Source organism: Zootoca vivipara, chromosome 5 (genome assembly GCF_965207765.1).
Source record: "Zootoca vivipara chromosome 5, rZooViv2.hap1.1, whole genome shotgun sequence".
In the NCBI taxonomy this organism is placed as follows: Eukaryota; Metazoa; Chordata; class Lepidosauria; order Squamata; family Lacertidae; genus Zootoca; species Zootoca vivipara.
Window position 1 is genome coordinate 31,016,810 of NC_142588.1, and position 21,898 is coordinate 31,038,707.

A 21,898-nucleotide genomic window follows, 5' to 3' on the forward strand; every position below is an offset into this window, starting at 1 on the left:
ACAATGACAAATCATACCAGTTAATACTGTTAATATTGTTAAGCTCAGATCTAATCATTGCACTGCATCCATTTCGAATGTACTTCCTTCATTAACCAGCTTATAAACTCAACACAGTTTGACCTTCAATAAGTGAGCAGGGGTGGAGGGACCCAGAAAGGCACCCTGTCAAAACTGAAAATAGCCCTTTCAGGAAGTGATCTGGCCAACTGATTACATGAGGCACCAGAACTTAAAAGAGGATGGGGTGATTAGCAGCAAATACTACACAATGTTTTAATTCTGTTTTGTGGCCTTAATTTTTTATAAACTTGCAGACGTTATCTTGGAGAAACTGCCTTGCCTTATAGTTGGAATCCTTATCATTTGATTGTACTCACTAAGATTAAAGGGCATGTTTCTATTAGCCAGTAGAAAGGCTTTCTTCTAAGATGCATATGGAAACACTTCTCTGGGCTATTGTGGCATTTTCTTTTCCAATGTATATTTTAGTTACCCATTAAATTCATACTGAATGAGCCATATAGGCAAGTCATTGGAAACAGGAAATTATTTTATGTACTATCACCAGAGCAGTTTTCCAAATGTTTCCTTGTTATCATTCAATAGTTACCCTACAGTTTAAGATCTGCTACTTTGAACTCGTCTTCAACAGTTGCTTACATTTTTATTTTTATTGAAATATCAAGCCAGGGAGATTATGAATAAAGATGTTAATCTTTATAGCATTAGCATTTTTTTGAGTTTCTGTTCATTGTATTCTGAAATTGAAACAAACTTTATAAAAGCTGAACAAAGAACATTAGCACTTAATATGGTACTCCAAATCTCCCTCTGTATTGCTTTTCAAGTTCCATAAAATATTTATTATTTGTACTTTATAATGGTTCCGGCAGGTTACAAAAAATATCACAATTAAAACAAACACAAATTATATTAAAATTGTAAAATATATGAATATAACTAAGCAATAACAAAGTTAAAAAAACACAGAACAGCAGTGCAGGAAGAGAGAAGACATCCACTCAGTCCAAGCCTTGTGTAAGGAGATACATGCTGACCAAAAAGCATTAAGTGATGGCACAAGATACATCTTAGAGAAGATGTCATTCCTCAAATTATAGGGCCACCACAGAGAAGGCTCTTTCTCTCATGCATTGTCTCAAACCACAGACAGTGTCAGCAGTGCCCACAGGACCTCCCCCACTGACTGATCCTAACACCCAGGCTGGTTGACATGGGTGGAAATGGTCCTTCAACTATTTGGGGCCTAAGTCATGAAGGCCTTTATATTTCAGTGTTAACACCCTAAATTGGGCTTGGTAGCAAATTGGCAACCAGTGCAGATATTTCAAGACCAGGACAATGTGTGTCTGGTCAGAAACCCCCATCAGCAGCTTTACTGCTGCATTCTGCACTAGTTTCAAATTATGAACCATCTTCAAGAGTAGCCCCACAGTGATCACTTTGCAGTAGTCCAGTCTGGTAGTTAGCAGAGTGTTGATCTCTGTTGCCAGGTTATCCCTGTCCAGGAACAGCTATAGCTGGTGAACTACCTGGAATGGCTGGAAATAGGTCATTACAGCCACCAAAACCACCCAAGTCTCAAGGAACATAGATCAAGGAGTAATCTCCCTCCCTTTGCCTGAGACAAAAACATCTAAACAAACAATACATTTGTTCCTGCCAGGGAGTGAGACTGCATCCAGAATAAGAAATCATTTTTTCTTTCTATCATATTCTGAAAACCGACATTACAGAAATCGCACCCCCATAATCGTAGTTAAGGTACCAACATAAAAGCATTGAGTATATTATTACAGTTTTGCAGATTTAGCACAGCTTCATTAATTTGGATTGAGAATCCCAGATTGTTTCGATTACTTTTTACTTAATTTCTTTAATAGCGATTGAGTGTTCTCACGCTTACTTCTCTATCATATTTTCCTGTCCCCCCATTCTATGATAACTAGGAGCTAATTTACATATTCAAGCAGCACATTTTTAAATGTCCATGAAAACCACTCATCATCACGCCTGAATATTGTATCACATAGATAATGTCAGTGTGAACCAGGCTGTGTGTGCACAGATAGAGGTAGCAGCATCTGGCTGCAATTTTAGCTGTCGTGGCTGCACTTTTTCTCACTGCCATGATGACAAGAATTGTTGCTGTGGGTATCTGCTGTGGTTCTTTTACTTTTGCCAGACCACAGGGAAGCAGCCAAAATATACATATATCTGTAACTATAGCTGGTGCCTTCCTGACAGCTGGGGCTATGGATGGCCAGACACACAGGAAACTGGGGCTTTGAGTTTAAGCAGAATTGAACTTGAACGTGGAAGGAACTGCAGAACTGACAGCAGATGTAGGCATGCCTGGAACTGAAAGAAAGGGAAGTTGGGGAGAGTTGCTGCTTGGAAATGCCACACCAAGTCACAATTTGACTTGTTATGCCATATCCCCAGGCAGCGATTTTGTGACTTGCACCCACAGAACTCTCTCAGAATTCAAAATATTGGTCCACTGATCCAAAAGGTTAGTAATTTCTGCCTTAATTAACTACACAGAAGCAAGTCCTCTTAATTTTATTATGACTTACTTTCAAAAGATGCTTTTAGAATTAAAATGCACGTTTCCAAACCCATTTTCAGCACATGATTTCAACCTCTTCAGACTTAGAATCAATCTGTTATTTGCAGGGCAGAGAAAAACTCCCAAGATATTATGTATAGGAATGTGTATACTGTATACACACCTTTATCCATTATCTTTGTAGTTTTTTTTTTTTTTACAAAATTTGTACAATATATGGCTGTATAACCTTTTCCCTCTCTATTTGCAATAATATGGAGTGCCTCCTTGTGATAGTCTACTTCCTGAACCCCTGTGTTGCTGAAAGGTTCCTGTGCTTTACCACCTCTGCCCCCTTAATCAACTCAGTGTTATTAGAGCCATAGACAAAATTTGCATGCATCTAATGATGCATGGTAAACTGCGGATGTTTTTTGGAGCTGACTGGTGCCATGCATCCCCAGATGTCATTTATCAAAACCAGATGTGCTTTGTATCAGTAAGACTTCTAACGATGTCTACGTGAAGTTAAATGAAGAGTAACTGAAGCCAGATAGGCCTGTTTTGATTTAAATAAATCAAAGCCCATCATAGCCATAGCAATTAATAATCTAAGACGAGAGAAAACATGAACAATAAGAGAAGTCCATTTAGCATACCATAAAGAAGTAAAAAAAACAAAAAACCAACACGGAAGTCTCTGAAGAATGGAGGCAACGTCCTTTAGTTTAAGCGTAACAGCTCTCGTTCTAATCATCGGAACTAATTGGTAAGCCCTGAAAATTAAGAGCCCAAATAGCAGGGATAAATCAACAATGGAAATTTTGATTGTAATGACTTTTTAGTCATGACAGCCTCTGAAAAGCAATTCTTCACTCAAATCATTGTGGGCACAAAAGCCAAAGCTCTGGTTAATGATATAAGACAAGGTCTTGAGCTGTAATTATGTTCCTTACATCAGATATCTGGCAGAGGTATTAATGAATCAGGGCTTCAATGATTTTAGATAAAGGAAAGAAGTTCAAAAATGAAGAAATATCTGATCCTACATCCACTGAAATCAATGAAGATTGGAGCTGCTTACCTGGGGGGGGGGGTTTATCCTTTTAAAATCTCACAATCCTTGTATGTTCTGCTTGTATTAAGGCAATATATTAATACAGACAATTATTAGGAGCATTTTGAGCAATTGGATTCGTAATAACTCCACATGCAACCAGTGTAACAAGTTTTTTTTTAATTAAAGATTTTCTTGAGTTTCAAAAATATGTGCAACGTCTCTTGTAACATCTTTACAAATCAGTTTCATTTGTTGAGACATTGGGAAGAAAAGGGGGGAAGAGGTAGATGGGGGAGGGTGGTTGGGTGGTTGGGGTTGGGTGAGGATGTTTCTATTTTGCTTAGTGTATGTGGGCTTTTTGTTTTGTCAGCATCGCTTGTGTAGGTTCTCTGCTGTTCGCTTGCGTTCCTTTGGTGGTGAGAGATGTTGGGGTTGGCCTAGGATATGGTTGTTCATTTGTGGTTGGCTGTAGTGTTCTTTGTTTCATGTGTGAGTGGGGTGGGTGGGTGTTTTGGGTCAGGTTAGACATATTGATTTGTATGCTGTTGGTGGATTTTTGTCGTTGTCTTGTTGGGCTGTGTATGTGATAAAGGGGAACTATACCGGGGTGAAGCCGTCTTCTTCAATTTCTCCCCGTGTCAGTTTCAGCTTTTTGGTAAATTTTCTAGTAAGGGTGTTTCCCATACTATTTGGTACCATTGGTCCATGCTTACTCCTGACGGGTCTCTCCAGTGTCTGGTTATGGTGTTTCTGGTTGCTGAGAGAAGTGGGTTATGAGTTCTTTGTGATGTAGGTGGGTGTTATTGCCTTGGAAGATGTTTAGCAAGGCCAGTTCTGGGGTGATTTCTAATACTTGCTTGGTTATTTTACATATTTCTCATATGGTTGTTGTCCAGAATAGTTGGATTTGGGGGCTCTCCCACCACATGTGGAAATATGTTCCTGTTGAGGTGCACCCTCTCCAGCATTTTGGTGATGTTCCTGGGCATATTAGCGCTAGTTTTCTTGGTGTTAGGTACCACCTGTAGGTGAGTTGCAGAGTGAGTTCTTTCCTTTTTGTTGATATGGATTTAAAGGGGGGTTTAGACCACATTTTGGTCCACTGAGTGGGGTTAATCTTGTAGCTTATGTCGTCTTCCCATTGTCTTTTGACTGTGTCTAGGCGATTCATGGGATTTTGGAGTAGTATTTTATATATTGCAGATACCATCCCTACCAGTGTAACAAGTTGAGTACTTTCATTTTTATTTTATCAAGGAGCATAAGGGTCGCCCAAGATCTGGTGCAAGATGTGTTATTAAACTAGTTGGGAGCAGGGATTACAGTGCTATTAAATTAATTTTACATGTAAATGGCCAATTGCTAAGAAAATCCAACAGTCACATTTGAAGTTGATGGGCATTGCCATTCAAATGGTGTGTGCACCCCGTCTCTTGTGATCGATTATACGGAGTGAGGATTTCTTTCCTCCCCCAATATTTTATTCAAGTTGGCACCCCTGCATACTATCCTAACTCCACCCAGTCTGTTGTTCTTGCTTGTTGCAAGCTGCTCAGAGTTTAAATAATTTTTATCTTGAAGGGGACATGATAGACCATTTAGTTCTATCACCAAACTGTATATATTGCCCAAAGCAGCACTTTCCCCATAATACGTTACTAGTGTTTTGACACTACAGTATATATCTGAATCTATACACACATAAACACACACTATGTGCACATATAACACACACACACACACACACACACACACACACACAGTGTGACGAAGGTGTACAAGGAAAGGTGTACAAGGGCAATTCCCAATCCATACAGCAAAGAGCAGTAAGATTAGCCAAGTAAGCTCTGGATCACGTTTTTGATGCTTCTGTATTGCTTGATAGAATTCCTACTATGGAGGGAAAAGCTTGATCACCATGAAAGGAATGTAACCATGTTACCAACAAGGCCAGTGAAATGATGGCCTACTTCCTGATTGTATGTTGTCCATATGGTGGAGGAAGAACATGTGTGATGTAATACTTTTATGGGTATGTGTGGAAGACCAGCGGAAGGAAATGTTACTAGGTTGTTGCAGGTTGTTGCCTGCAACCATAAAATAAAAATCCATTAGTGACAAAGCACACAGTGTGTAGGCCTTCCATAAAAGGTTATAACACAATGCATACATTTGAAATGTCTTTTTATTACTGCTTACAGAAAAGATGGGGGGGGGATGTGAGTAGCCATAATATGTTGCCTCTTTATTCATTCATGCAAGCCAATGAGCAAATACACACACACAGAGAGAGAGAGGGAGAGAGAGAGAGAGAGAGAGAGCACTTCCTTTTAAAGAAGAAGAAGAAGAGGAAGAGGAAGAGGAAGAAGAAGAATGTTTAGGGTTACTCTCATTTTCCTATTCATATTGAAATACTGCCCCTCTATGAGGCCAAGCTTAGATTCACAAAATGTTTAGGGGTGTGCGTACCCTTGAGTCCCCTCCAGAAAAAAAGCACTGTGTGTATATATGTAAGTATAAAAGGTAAAGGGACCCCTGACCATTAGGTCCAGTCGTGACCAACTCTGGGGTTGCGGCGCTCATCTCATTTTACTGGCCAAGGGAGCCGGCGTACAGCTTCCAGGTCATGTGGACAGCATGACAAAGCCGCTTCTGGCGAACCAGAGCAGCGCATGGAAACGCCGTTTACCTTCCCGCCGTAGCGGTACCTATTTATCTACTTGCACTTTGAGGTGCTTTCGAACTGCTAGGTATATGTATACTGGTATGTATGAACGTATGTACACACACCAAAAAAAACCACACATATATCCTTTAAAAGACTATATGCCATATATGCTTCAGAGTTGGAAGTTTTGCATATATATGGATGTTCGCTGTCTTTTGACATAGTTAAGCAGTTAACTTGTTACTGATGGAGATTCTAATATAGGTTAGCATGTGTAGAGGAGTCCATCAGTCATTGTCCAACCAATCAATGACTATGATGAAGCAAATAAATCACTGGTGATTTGGAGAGTCTATTACTGACTCAATAATCCAATGAATTCCCATTTCCACAATGGAAAAATGCTAAGCAGAAGAGTCAGTTGATAGATGAGGAGAGTAGTGCTTCAGCTAGCTTCAAATAACCAATGCACACAATGTCGTGAACACCACAACTACTATTTGCAGCATCTGCCAGTGGCAAGAACAGTCCTGAATGCAGTGTTTCTCCATAAATATATTAGCAGGTAGCAGTTCTGAAATGTGTCTTGGTACAATTTCGAACTATATCAGTCATGAGGGAGCAGGGTTGTAACTGTAGGGTGTGGGGAGAAGGGTGGAGCTGCTTTGCACCTTGATGTGCCTCTTCTTGGCATCCATCTGTCTCAAAGGACAATGGACTGTACCTCCAGGGGTGAAGTCAAACCAAACCCTGGCAGTGTGTGTGGAGATCCTGGCTCCCCAGATGACAAAAATTCCTCTCTTGGCCTTACTGATGTGGCCCAAAGGAAAGCAGAGCACTCTATTTGGCACCAGCTTGGCTGCAGGATTTGCCAGGAGACGTACAAGACCCAACTGTCATAGGGACTCCACTCTGGAATGGTGTAGGATTCACTCCTTAGCCTTTCTTCTCCCAAAGATGTCCTGCAAGGCACCTCAGTTCCACTAATAATGCCTGGGTGGGAGCCTTCCATTGATAGCTATGGCTAGTATCAGCTTCAAATTGGATTTTTGGTGGGACCACTGTATCCCTCTCTGCACACCGTGGTCTCAATCCTGCTCTGGCCTATATTGAAATAAATAAAAATGTACATGTTAAGTCACAACTGCAGGATGTGCTGCTTATAGTAGAATAAAGAATGCTAGCTATACAGAGGAAATGTGTTGTTTAAGAAAAATCCCCTTACCCCCAGTACATATGCTTTTTGCTGCACCCTTAAAAATGGCAGTGGGATTGCAAACTTATGTGCTACAACTTAGAAACCCTCCACTAAATTTGGACATAAAACTCCTTCCTTCCTTAATTTCTGTACTGTTTGCTGGTGGTTTATACTGTTGATAATTAAAGACATATTTCCTATGAGCTCTTAAGTTCCATAGAGTTTTGGCTTTGCAAAAGATGAGTGCTTAGTGAAAACTCCACTCTCCTGGCTCCCAAGAAGCAGGAGATAACCAGAGTATGTACCCCTCTAGTGAGACAGTCTGCAGGCAGGTAGGGTCTCAGCCGGTGTATCAGATGGAGCTGCTAGACATTTATTGTCGTCAAATCCTGCACCAACCAATAAGATATACTTACAAGCTGATTGTAGTGCCTGATTGCCCAGCCCTTCATAGGATTATAAGTGATGACAAACTTAGAAATAACTGCTACATGGTGCCTTGGATTGTGTGCAATATTTTGGGGGGCAACAGCAGGCTTTAAGAAAACTAATTGAACTGCCTGGGTGTCTTTGAGGAAAATGAGGTGTTGTCTTATAAAACAGATTGGATCTTTATATTTATATTTCTATCTTACTTTTCTTCAACTTAGCAGTGGAACATAGAAAAGTTCCTTGTACTGAACTAGACCACTACCAGACCCACGCCTAGTATTGTCTACAACAGACATCCCCAAACTTCGGCCCTCCAGATGTTTTGGACTACAATTCCCATCATCCCTTACCACTGGTCCTGTTAGCTAGGGATCATGGGAGTTGTAGGCCAAAACATCTGGAGGGCCGCAGTTTGGGGATGCCTGGTCTACAATGACTGATGATAGGCAGCCCTACGTAGAATACATTACAGTAATCTAGCCTTGAGGTTACCAGCGCATGGATTATAGTGTTTAGACTATCCCTGTTCAGGAATGGCAGAAGCTGGTGAACCAGATGAAGCTGCTAAAAAGCATCCCCAGCCACAAAGGACACTTGCATGCTATGGCATAAACCAGTCAATTAAATAACAGAAATTATCTAAACGGTAGCCATGAGCTATATAAATTTCAAAACAGATGATCCACTGAAAGAATATTGTTTTTCAGCTTCTCCTTTAGGAAAAGTATTCATGTTGGTTTCAACATTCCCTGAGCTTTGATGGTTTTTAAACTGTCAAAGGAAAGCACAGTTTGGAGGAATTGTTTTATTTAGTTTGTCAGCTTGTTTTATGTTTCATCCAAAAGGATTATTTTCTTGTAAACCACAAATAATTCTCATAAACTGCTTCCTCCTACAATGCGTTCAGTGAAATCTCTGTGGATTATATTTAAACACTCCCCCCCCCATCAGATGACACTGCACAGAAAATGCCAGAACCACATGGAAGAAACGGTTTCGTGTGTTTTTTCCGCCTGCAATTTCTCCTGTTTTATAAACTATAGCAGGCAAAGCAATAGAATCCTTAAATTTGTGAGACTTCATCTGCAGCTTAGTCAAATTTAGTTCTATAACCTATCTATTTATTGTCATTTCAGGAGCATTCCAAAGTTGGGAACAAGGCCATTTATTGTTAAAAAGAAAGAGAAAAACCTTATAATTATGATAAGATGAAGATTTGTAAAGTTCACCTCTCCACCCACCTAGTCCCCAGACATCCCACTTCTATTTCCTGGGGGTGATAAATGGTCCTATAAAAGAGGGTGCATATTCAGTTCAGCTTGACCAACAATATCCAAAAGGTTGTGGAACGTCTAACATTAATGGTGCCAAAGAAATCACTACATATCCAGGAACTGGTGTTTGGGCACATGATAAAAACACTCCCAATTTATTGAGGGAAGGGCTCTGTGCATTTCTGATTGCAAGTATGCACTAATGCAAGCATCCCCAAACTTCGGCCCTCCAGATGTTTTGGACTACAATTCCCATCTTCCCCGACCACGCATGCATTTCAAACCTTTTTCAATATCTTTATATTACATAACAAACTAATGTAGCTATAGGCCAGTTTTGAGACTTTTTTTTCTTGCAGGGTTATGGGCAGGGCCATCTTAAGTGTACCTGGCACCGTGGCGCGATGATCCCTCTGACGCTCCTCGCACTCCGCCGGGCAGGGCCATGCGCAGCGGGCAGCGGGAGGGCACGGCACGACAGGCAGGGATGCTGCCAGCTGTGCTCCGCCTCCGCCTGCTCGGCTGAAGCACGACGGCAGCAGCGGCAGCAAAGCTGCCTCCGCGAGGGAAACCTGGACCTGGACCTGGGCTACCTTCCGCCCACACTCCTTCAAGTCACAGCGAGCACAGACAGCGCTGCCCCACAATGCTCCGTGGCTGTGACTTGAAGGAGTGGGGGGGAGGTAGCCCAGGTCCAGGTCCAGGTTTTCCCCAACGGAGGCAGCTCCGCTGCCGCCACCTCGCTTCAGCCACCGCTGCCAGGAAAGGAGTGGAACGGGCGAGGTGGAGGCAGAGGCACGGGGCAGCTCCGTGTGCCTCCTTGATACGCCCCCTGCTGGGTGGGCACCCTGGCACATTGTGCCAATCAGCCTAATAGGAAGGACGGCCCTGGTTATGGGACAGGAAATAATTTTCACTGAACATGAAACTCAAAGAAAAGGTAACCCAGCTGTACTGAAACAATCGAAGCAACTCTAAGGTTTTGGAAATATCAATCCCCACAAAAATAATGATAATAACAGGCAGCTCTGTATTGCAGCACTCCAGAAAGGTGTGGCATATTGAAAGGCCAATCGTTGCAGGGTAATATCAGGAATACTAGCGAGACAGTGTTTGAGATAAGAATGTAGGCAGAAGCAATAAAAGAAACTGTAGAAGCAGAAACACTAAACTGAGATGCTTTTGGTACAAGGTGATGAACACCATAAAAAGCTGAGAGGTCTCCTGTTTCCTCCTCAGTTGACTGAACACTGCCTTTAATTCAATCATGGTAAAAAAAAAAAAAAGTAGAAGCAAGCTCTTAACCGGATGTGCCTAGATACTGCTTCTTAATGAGATTGATGTGATTATTTTTTTTTAAAAAAATCTTTTGGCTCTGGCAATTGTACAGACACAGAGACTACAAAAGAATTAAATCAATACAGCAGAGTGCTACAGCAAGCTTCCCATTGGAAAGGACTGAGCCACATGATTCAACACAGGGTAAGCGACACTTCCGGACATGTTTTTAAAAATCTCCTTAAACAGGATGCTTAGTGTCCAACTGTTCGTGTAATAGTGGAGGAAGTGTGGCAGCAAACAGTCAACAGGAAGTGGGTGTGCCACCTCCATCTGACCTCACATGATAAGTGCTGCATGCTGAACAAAATGTTTTATAAGCAGAGCAAATCTCAGAGGAACACATGGCAAAGTAATTGCTAGCATGCATGCATGCTAACATACTAAGAACAGATAATTGGATGGGTCCCTCCTAGGGCTAAGGTCCATGGGTGAGTTGATGAGAACTGCAGTGTTTTCTTATCTAAAACATTTTCCTCCTCATTTTGTTGAAAGCATTACTATGCTAAGCCTGAAACAAAGCTTTTGCTGCAGTTTGACAAGACCAAATCCATATTTTCTGAAACAATGTGCAATGCAAAACACAGCTACCATTTGGAATTTGAACTTATCTGAATTTTGCAATGCAGTTTTCCAGACGTGTGTGTGTGTGTGTGTGTGTGTGTGTGTGTGTGTGTGTGTGTGTAGACACACTAGAGTAAAGTGTGCACAAAAATGCATATATTAGTAAAATAGCATTCGGAAAAGCATTATATTAAGAGAAATTGCTTTTCAAAAATGTGAACATTAGGCAAAGATGCATAAAGAAAAAATTGTGATAGGTTAGTGAGAAAGGACTTACTTGTGTAAAAGCCATGCTGGTTCTGCTCCAGAAAGTCTTGTTTTTTGAAATGCTTGGTTATTTTATCTAAAATACTTTCCACCAGTTTTTGTTAAGCAAGTTGGTCTACAATTAGGCAAACACACTTATAAAATGTGTATTGTGGAGGAAATTTGCACAAAAATGCTGATGAATTTTCATGAGTGTTTTTCTTAAAATAATAATAGTAATCACAAAGTGATGTGGAAATGTGGAGAACTGAAGACTGGAAAAATGAGGAACTGAAATTGATATATTAGCCCATCCATACCTGCAGTTAAAGGCACAGGCATCACCCTCTTCATTCCTATGGTTTGTTTCCTAGCAGAAGATTCAGGTGACTATTTCCCAGCTGGCTCCTGGAGGCACTAGGAATGGCTCCAAGGCCAGAGACCACTTATAGCTACAGGCGCCATCTTTGTGTCATAGGGTTAGTTTTTAAAAATAAAATAGTTAACCAGTTCAGTTGTATCTTGAAAGCAAAGAAGAGCTGAAGTGAAAAAATACACTTTTGCAGAGTTCTCCTAAGAATAGTAATTCTGTGAGGGAAACAGGGCTGTCCTAACAACTCTCAGTACCCTTAACAAACTATAGTTCCCAGAATGCTTCACCCCCCTTTGCTCCTTGTCCTATAGCCCACTAAAACTTGAATTTAGAAAAGAGCAGATTAAGAAGGGTCGACAACAATATGACTGTAGCCACCTTAGTGACACATGTAAGTGGTCTCCTTGTGTGAGCAGTTTTACTTCAAAATAAAGAGGTCACACAGGCGACAGCACCTTGGGCCTCTCTGTTGCTGCTGAGGCGCTTGGCCAGCTCTGCCGTATGTGCCTTGACAGCCCGCCCATAGCACTTCTTGGGCTGTTGCACTGGGCTCCTCTGCTAAAAAAAGGTTGACAATTCTGGGCAACCTGGGGGGGGGGTCAGGGCAGATGTGTGCACCCTGGCGCTGCATATGCTTAAGACAATCACTTTAGCATAGAATAGGCCACAACTTGAGTGATTACAGATCTTTTTTAAAAAATATTTTTATTAAAATTTTCAAAAATACAACAATAATACAGAACAAAGAAAAAGAAAAAAAGCAAAAAACAAAAAACAAAAACATATTAAGCATACATATTCTTTAGTTTTTTCACATTGTATATTGGAACCTCCTCGGGTTCCCTTCGCCTGTGGTTCTTTGGCTCATTTATACTTAGCAAATTCTAAACCATTTTAATCACCTTGTATAATCCTATTTTCTCCCTTTCACATAACATATTCGTAAAATTCCACAGTTTATTTACAACTTAATTTCTGATCTTAATATGTCACTTTTGCATATTTCTTTAAATACAACTTAAAATCTTTCCATTCTTCTTCCATCGCTTCCTCTCCCCGGTTGCGAATTCTTCCGGTCATCTCAGCCAATTCCATAAACTCCATCATCTTGAGTGATTACAGATCTTGGCAGGCATTGTGTGTGTGCAGGGCCGGCCCTACAGCAAGGCTGGGTGGCGCAGGGCACCAGGGCGCCGGGCCAGCAGGGGGGCGCTGCGCTGCGCCCGCCAGACAGCCGTGCTGGGAAACGGGGCAGGGGAGCGCCAGAGGGGTCTTTGCATCACAGCGCCAGGGCTCCAGATATGCTTATGATGGCCCTGGGTGTGTATCCAGTATCAATGAATCCACATCTGATTGATTGTTTGGCAGGGTTAACCAAGGTTAAGAATTGCCCTATGACATACATCAAATGGGGGCCACCCTCCAAGATCAACATTTTGGGATCACCATTAGCCACCATCTGGGCATCTGGACAGAAGCACCTCCCCTTGAATCCCCTAAATGGGATATTGTCAGGATGCTGTCTGCAGCTCCTGGCTGGTATAAAGACAAGGAAAAGTTTCTTACCATCCTTTTTTTATTTCAATCTTTACAGAGAGAGGCTATAGAACCCAGCCTCTTGGATGATGGTGTTGTCCCGAGTGAATCTCCACCACCACTGCCCCGTCTCTCCCACTTCCTCATTCGTCATCATCATCACTTCCTCTACAGGTGCTGCTACATGCGCTCTGTCTTTGAGCTCTTTGCTCTCCTACTTTTAAGGCTCATCGGGTTCTGGGAGATGGAGGGTCTGGAATGCTTTCTAATGACAACATGTTATTCCAGCTCTCCCATGATTTCCCAGCTTTTCCCCTCATCTGCCTCTGAGCTGTGACCTGCCTCAAACCCCGTTGTAAATCTATACTGTCTTCCTCTTTCTCCTCCCTAGAAGGGTCAGGATGGAGAGGTGGTCTCCACCACTCCTCCTCTGCCCAGTCCCTGACAGATACCCTGCTTCCTTATGATCACAATGGGTGGGACTCCAAGGATGTCCACCTTGGCTAAGAATTCCACCCTATGCCTTAACTGCTATCAGGTTGTGGCAAAAGCCCCAGACAAGTCCAATGCAGTCTGAAGACCAATTCCTCCCTGGCCCCGAATACAATGACCGAAAAATTCTGAGACCTGGAGCATAACACTTAGTGAAGGAGGGTAGGAAATCAGTGCTGACTGAGCCCAGGTGTGGAGCGTGACTGGCTTATATAGGCAGGGAATAGACCAGAGAAAAGAGGTTTCCCCTCTGGTCCACACCTGAAGCCATGCCCCTCAGCTTGCCCACAATTAGCTGCAGTTGTGGGCAGGCCCTGGAAGCCTAGGCACCGGAAGTTCGCCCAGTCACCATTGGGGCCATGCCAGACCACAAACACTGCGCCCCATAGCAGCTGGTAAGTGGTCTATTTGGGGCTCTCTCCAGTCACCGCTGCCAGTACTGACTGCTAGAAGGAAATCTGCTGGTTTGATTATACATGTAAAACACATGGATTGGCCTTTATTCATGGAGCCTGAAAAGAAGAAAAGGCACAGCCATTGTCCTCTGAGTGGGAGCAAGTATTATTGGCCTGGTGATCAGCCTAAATGCATCATGGACAGCTTCCATCCATATGTGTTTTTCTGCCTTTGTGGCCACTGCTAAACGGCTATCATTTTGTACACAAACATGTCTATCTTAATTTACTCATTCAGTAAGTTGAGAAACCACATAATTGGAAGACAGCAAATAGTTCAGTATGTGTATGATGCTGCTGCTGCTGTTTTGTGTGTTTCAAAGAAATGATTTTCTAAAATTAAGATCTCATATGAGGATGTCAGCAAAGACTTCCTAGTTTTTACTACAGGGAGGAGTGGAGAAAACTTACATCAGTTCAGAAATATCATGAACAAGAGGCTGCAGCAGTTTCCTCCGCAAAGATTTGTAGATATATGATGATGGCATGCATTGCATATTAAAAATTAGGATCACTCTGTCAAGCCGCCACTTGGAGATCAATTCATGGTGGTCTCAAGCAATGTTTTTTGTTCTGGCACATTAAACAGACTGAAGACATATGTCTAAATTTAAGACATCCTTTGGGTTCCCTATACATATGAGCCAACTGAGAAATTTGAACTATTTCAAAGCCTTTGTTTCGGCATATATTTTTAATTATCTTGCCTTTTACTATTCTTCTCCAGTAAAGTATAATCAGACAAAATAGATCCTGCTGGGCATCGTCATGCTTAATAAAAGTAAGGATGAAAATCTGCAGATTTGGCGACACTGTGGCGCATGTGATACACCAGTGGCTCTGCTGCAGTCTTATTTAATTATAACACCACATGCAGCTGTAATAAGGTAATTCTCTGTTTACATAAGTTCTGGCACTCCTGCTATACTTTTGCTCATCTGGGGTGCTAAGGATTTCCAGCTAGTAGCACTCTCCATGATGGAGGAAACCCAAGTGAAAATAGTGGATGGAGAAAGGAAGCATACTGCTCAGAACAGGAATGCAGGCATTTAGGAAGAGCATCAGTTGCTGGGCGTGATTGGGTCACACCCTCTCGTGTAAATCAGGAGGAAAGCAACCCCACTGGAAGAGATGAAAGGATATTGGTGTGCACCAACAGAATAAATTAGTCAGTTTTTCCTTTCTTCATAGGTGTGAGTTTCCCAGGTTATACTTTTGAGGCTGCAATCTAGGAGTAGGTGACGAGGAGCTCTCTAGATGTTGTTCGAGACTATGGCCAAAGACTATGGGAGTTGTGGTCCAGCAATATCTGGAGAACATCATGTTGGCTCCCCTTGCTGCAATCTTTTACATACTTACCTGGAAATAAACCCATCTTGAAACCAGTGAGGCTTACTTCTGGCATGAATAAACATGTACAGGATTGTACTGTTAGTCATGAGAGAGTTCATTCAAGTTACTCCTGTGTCTTCATTTTATATATATATATGCCAATTAATAACTGAGACATGAGGAGTACTATGCTAAGATTCTGGAACAGAATCCCCAGTATATGGAAAGGGTTTGTTCCCTGGACATGGTAAATATAATTTTTGTAAATATTCAACCCTATGTATGAATGTGTGAACCTATCTAATTTTGCAAAACTTAAAAGCCTGACTTACCTGCTTGTTAAAGCTTCATGGTAGATGGCTGAAATCCTAGTACTTAGGTTTCACTCATCACTGTTGGTCTCTTACGCAAACTTGCTTTAACATGCATTGTAATCTGTTGTGCTAATTAAGTTAAATTAATTCAGCAGGAGGGAATTGATTCAATAGCATTAGTTGGACATAGCGGTGTTAGATCCAAGTATCTTGCCCTACACGTGAGGTAAGGCAATCTATGCCATTCCCCAAGTAGTTCTCAGGCATTCCTTTTGCAAGGAAACAGGCTGGTAGAAGCCTCTGTGTAAAGCCTAACAATTATTTGCAGCGCATATTCATGATCAAGGACCAGTAAGTTCCATGCAAACTTTTTGGGTTAAGGAGAGGTTTGGAGAGCATTTATAATAAAGTACAATCTTCATGAGTACAGCAACAGCCATGATGCTAAAAAAAAAGAGAGGCCCTTGTTTTGCTTGATGCCATCATATAACAGCAAGCTCAACTTGGAATAAGCCAGGCCCGGCTCTAGGTGTACTCCCAGTGGTGTGGGGCGCGGGGCCAGCAGGGGGGGGCGCTGCGCGCTTCGAGGGCGGGGGCGCCGGAGCGATCTCCGCGGCTCAGCGACAGGGCGCCCGACCTGCTCAAGACAGCCCTGGAATAAGCCGTCAGTTTCAGTGACATATCATTGGACAATTAACATGCAGCCTTAACTTCCAGTTCACGAATAGTTTCCACTTGTTTTAAAGAATTGTTCTGTTCATATGGGGGGAGGAATCATTTCCTTAATGGGTATTTATGGACCGGTGGCAAAAAAAAAATTTTTTTTTTGCTGGATTACATAAGGATATGTTATTTAAAAGACTAACCATTGGGCAAATCCACAGCATCCATGTGAAGCTTCCCCCAAAGAATCCTGGTAACTGCATTTTGTTAAGGGTACTGGGAATTATACTTAATCCTCTACAGACCATGTGTGAGTAACTAACAAATTTAAACCACAGGGCTTGCGCACAGAGAGCCCCAGTAGCAGAGTTTAAATCCATCATTAGGCAGATTTAATGAAGCATAGGAATAGGCTTTAAAACTGTTTTTAATACACTACAGCTGCTTTAAGGTAGCTGCCCCCACCCTCTGCCCAGGACCGCAATACCTCAAGGACTGCTTCTTCCCATATGAACCTACCCAGACCCTGAGATCATCTTCCGAGGCCCTCCTTCGTGTGCCACCTCCTTGAGAGGTCCGGAGGGTGGCGACATGAGAACAGGCCTTCTCAGTAGTGGCTCCCCATCTGTGGAATGCTCTCCCCAGGGAAGTTCGCCTTCATTATATACCGTTAGGCACCAGGCAAAAACGTTCCTTTTTAACCAGGCCTTTGGTTGATCTTATTGACATCCCTTTTAGAATGTGGCTCTTTTTGGGGTTTTTTATTGGGTTATTGTTTTTGGTTTGATTTTATATGTTGTGGTCTTGTTTGTCAACTGTCCTGAGACCTCCAAGTATAGGCCGGTGTATAAATTGAATAAATAATAATAATAATAATAATAATAATAATAATAATAATAATAATACCCTAATGCCATGAAACAGACCACATTCTGAAGTAAGTTTAAAAACGATTTATTTACTTACTTGATCCAAGGTCACAGTAATGTGTTGTGTTATGTAGCAATAAGAAATGCAGGTATATGTTCTTAGGTAGAAAAAAATGGCAAAGGCAGCCTCAGACACATGTTTGACACAGATACCTATGTTGAGGCATGTCTGACTCCACTGCATGCAGTATGAAGGGGGGGGAGAGAAACAGGAAACAAGACTTCCTTCTTCCCTCTTAGGAGAAGAGGAGATGTGGCATATCTGACACTACTTCAGCAATTAGAACTCTGTGGTCCTTAACCCCTTCAATGGCATGGTTAGGTTTGACTCCCACAAAAACTACGATTCCCATTATCCTTTGCCATGTGCTTTAAATCATGCATTTTAAATGTGTGCTGGATGCACTTTCAATATATGGTGTAGTTCTGCCCAAGCTCTACTCCCTAGCTGTAAACTGTAAACTGTGTAAACTGTGTGTGTGTGTGTGTGTGTGTGTGTGTGTGTGTGTGTGTGTCCGTATCCCATTCCATCCATAAGAGCACTGCAGGAAGGTAACAGCCTTGTTGGGGAGTGCCTTGAGATAATATATACAAAAGGCCTATAGTACATACATGTGCTTTCCAGCTGGCTTCTCAAATTCGGATTTGGAGGCACACCAAATAAAAACAGATGTTGAAATTTTAGGAAGCTGACATTGGGGACAAATTTCTTATTTGGGCTTGGATCTTGAATCTTGTGTCATGGAGGCAGGGGAGAGGGAGAAAAGTATCACTCCTTCATTAAGGCCACAATCCTATATACACTCACCTGAGAGTAAGACCCACTGAATCAAGTATTATTTGCTTTGAATAGGATTGTGCTTTACAGGTGGTTTGTAGACTGTACCCATAGACTATGTTTGGGCAGTAGTTTCAACAGTTTGTATACCACTTATCACCATAGTCTCTGGCTGTGTACGCACCTTACATTTAAAGCACATTTGCCCAGGGCCGTCTTAAGCATATCTGGCGCCCTGGCGCGTGGTACGAAGATCCCTCCGGCACGCCCACGCCCCGTTTCCCAGCGTGGCTGTCTGGCGGGCGCAGTGTGGCTGCCACAGGCACAGCAGCACAGCACCCCCCTGGCGGCCCGGCGCCACCCAGCCTTGCTGTAGGGCCGACCCTGCATTTGCCCCCTCCCCCCCCAAAAAAATCCTAGGAGCTGCAGCTTACCATTCACAGAGCTAAAGTTCACAACACCCTTAACACACTACAGTTCCAAAGATTCTTTCAAGGGGGTCCTAAAAAGTGCTTTAAATGCATTGTATGTATAGCCTACAGCCTTTGTGGGTTTACCTTTCCCCTATCTTCTTTTGTGGCTTTCTGGTCCTGTGTGGTCAAAGATAGGTGCGTAGGTCTTAGTCCATAGTCTCCAAGTCATGCTTTCCTCCTCTCTTTTCTTGTTTCCTTTTGCATCATAGCGTTTAGATGGTGAGACTGCAGACTGTCTTATTTTTTTATATATCTGTATACAGTAATGCTTAGTATAAATAAGTATTAACAACTGCACTGCAATCCAGCCTTCTATTTTGCACCATAATAGCTACTACTTCATGGCACCTGAAAAGACCTTCTTGAACCACGCACTACTAGTATGCATGGTGCAAAGGAAGAGCAATCAATGGGGATGTTACTTGCAATGCCCCTTCTTCATCTGTCATTTAGTAGGTGGAGGAGGCAAGCTGGATTTCAACAGGTCTTGTGAGAATTCAGTTTCCAGCATCATCTTACACATACCAAGATTAGATAGGTCTTTAGTCTGTTGGATTTGACATGATAAAATGATTAGATTTGTTGCACAGTGATTCAGAAATTTACTCCTGCTTGTCGTTTTTTCACCAGCATTTACCATTTTAGAGCATTGCTGCCTAGTTGTTGTTGGTTTGGTTTGGTTTTTCTCAACAGCTGAACAATCCCACTGTAAATATTCCATTGCATCCCAAGTCTCCAAATCTTTGTGGCTGCCCAGAAGAGCTTCTGTAATGGGGACAGCTTCTGGCAGAGAATCACAACTGGTGGTTAGCGAATGGCCACAAATTGAAGACAGCAGAACACTGTAAACCGCAAACAACAGATTAAAAATAATAAAGTACATAAGAAGGATTTTTTGTGTGTAAACCAACAGTAGAACAGTTGGTGTATATGGGTGGCCTTCTGCACTTTCAAATCCATCACTACTTGTTCTACAAGCGGACAAATGTATTCTGTTCCTAGGAGCAAGCCTGTATGGGTGCAAAGCTGCCTATGAGGCTCCAATAGGGAGATAAATAAAGGAATGGGCCTACCTATTCTCTATTGGGTCCAGAAGTGGCTTGACTGGTGGTGGGGTAGTTCTGCTGGGCAGGCTTCCCATCAGATGGGACACTTCCCATCAAAAGGTGGATGGGCAAGGCGGAAAGCACTGGTACCAGTACATTTGCATCATGCCAACCATCCCACTGCCTCACCTCTTCCCCCGCAGTAAGCTACAACAACCCATCTCTGCCAGGATGTTCCTGCACAAGATCAGGTCCCCACTCCCATTCCTGAAACATAAAGCCCTTTGCTGCAAACGATTCAGGCTGGTGATTCATATGCAGTATGATTCAAATCAAGTCATGCATTTGTGCCGAATTTTGCAACATCCATGTTCTTCCTGACACATTTTTTATTAAGAGATTATCTCGTTGGTGGGATGCACCAAACTGTAATGCAACATGAAAATGCTATTAAGAGTGGTGTATTCATCCTCTCCTGTCTCTTTCATTATGTACCACTCTTAACCTATGGTAACAGGGATGGGCGAGAATTAGCACAAAGGAATTATCCACCACTGTATAATGCCTATCATTTAGCAACAGGGATGATCCAGTGCTGGGTAATACTTCTCATTGAGCAATGTGAATCACCTGAAAAGACTGAACTATAATGCTCAGGATTATATTTTTGTCTGAGTCCCCCAAAGCCCAATGTATGTGTAAACCTAAAATGCTTCCATATGAAATGGGAGTGTTGAGGATTTTCACTTGTGACTGCAGTCTCTCGTGTCCCATTGGATGCCACTCCAAAAGGACTGCCAACCTTTCTGGAGGTGCAAGTGGTAGGAATCTTCCAGATGGATGAACAAATCTCTGCATGTGGTCTATCCTGGACATATTGTTTCCTAAAGATGCAAAGGCATTCCATTGCAAAAAAACAAACCCAACTCTATTAAGTGTAGAGCTAAGGCATGAGCAATAAAAGGAATCAAACGTTTTCAAAATTAAGATTGGGCACCACCGTTTCATTTAAAAGATGGGTGAGGGGAAGTCTGTCATTTGATCTGAAAATACCACTGATCTCATGGCACTTCCCAACCACTGTAGCCATGATAATGGCTAGTGGCGTCTTCGATCCTCAAGTCCATGAGAGTGAATTTTCCATGTTTGGGTGGTGTGTGTGGGGAGACTGTGTGTATGTAGAAGAAACAGACTGTGTCAAATTGCCCAGTACTTATCTTATAGGTTCACAATCAAAATTCATATTAGCCCTTGAAAATTTTCATTTTGGTACAGGATTGCTAACAAGTAACTTCTGAAAACCGCATTTAGCCTGCTGGTTTATACTTACTAAATCATAAGCTTGTCCATAGCTGGCAAACTTCATATTGAAACATAGGATGTGTGTGAAAAGACTGTGTTAGTCTGATCACCATTCTGTCTAATGTGCAAGTTGTTTACTGAATAAAGTGTTTGGGAGCCAGTTGCCAACAATCATAAGTATAAGTTAAAATTATATATACTTTATTCTGGAGTGACTGTTGGCAGGCTGAAACCGTTTGTCATCCTGGTACATAGATGATAATCTACGTGGAACCTCAGGAGTGACAGTATAAATAGTAGTGCTTTAGCAGGAGAGGGGGATGGAGAAGCAACTTAGCCCATAAACATTCCCAGTGTGCCAAAAGAACATTTGCGTAGTTCAGACTTGAGTTGCAACTCCAGCATAACTCAGCTAGAGAAGTTAGGGACAAAGGGGAATGAATAGGAAGGGGAGAAACACTGTATCAAATCCTCTTGCTGTTGTAAGAACAACATGAGGGACTTGAGGACAGTGTGGAAGCTCTAAGGAGGTACGCATCCCTTGCTTTCTCTAGCCTTCTCTGCAAAACTGTCATGCAGCTCTTGGTCTGAAATCTGTACTGGCCAGGCCAAAAGAATCAGTTAATCAGGCGGCAATACATAATCTGTTAAATAAAATAATATAAAGAAAGTTTGATATGCTGTAATGACACTTACTGTTTTTACAAGCACCCCACTTCCCTGAGCAGTGGAAAGATCCAGGGGCAGCACTACCTAGATTTGGCTTCTATTGGAGGATATATATGAATGACTTATTTAGTAGCCGAGCATAGGTGGGTGGCAAACAGCACTTGCACGCCTACCAGGCAGC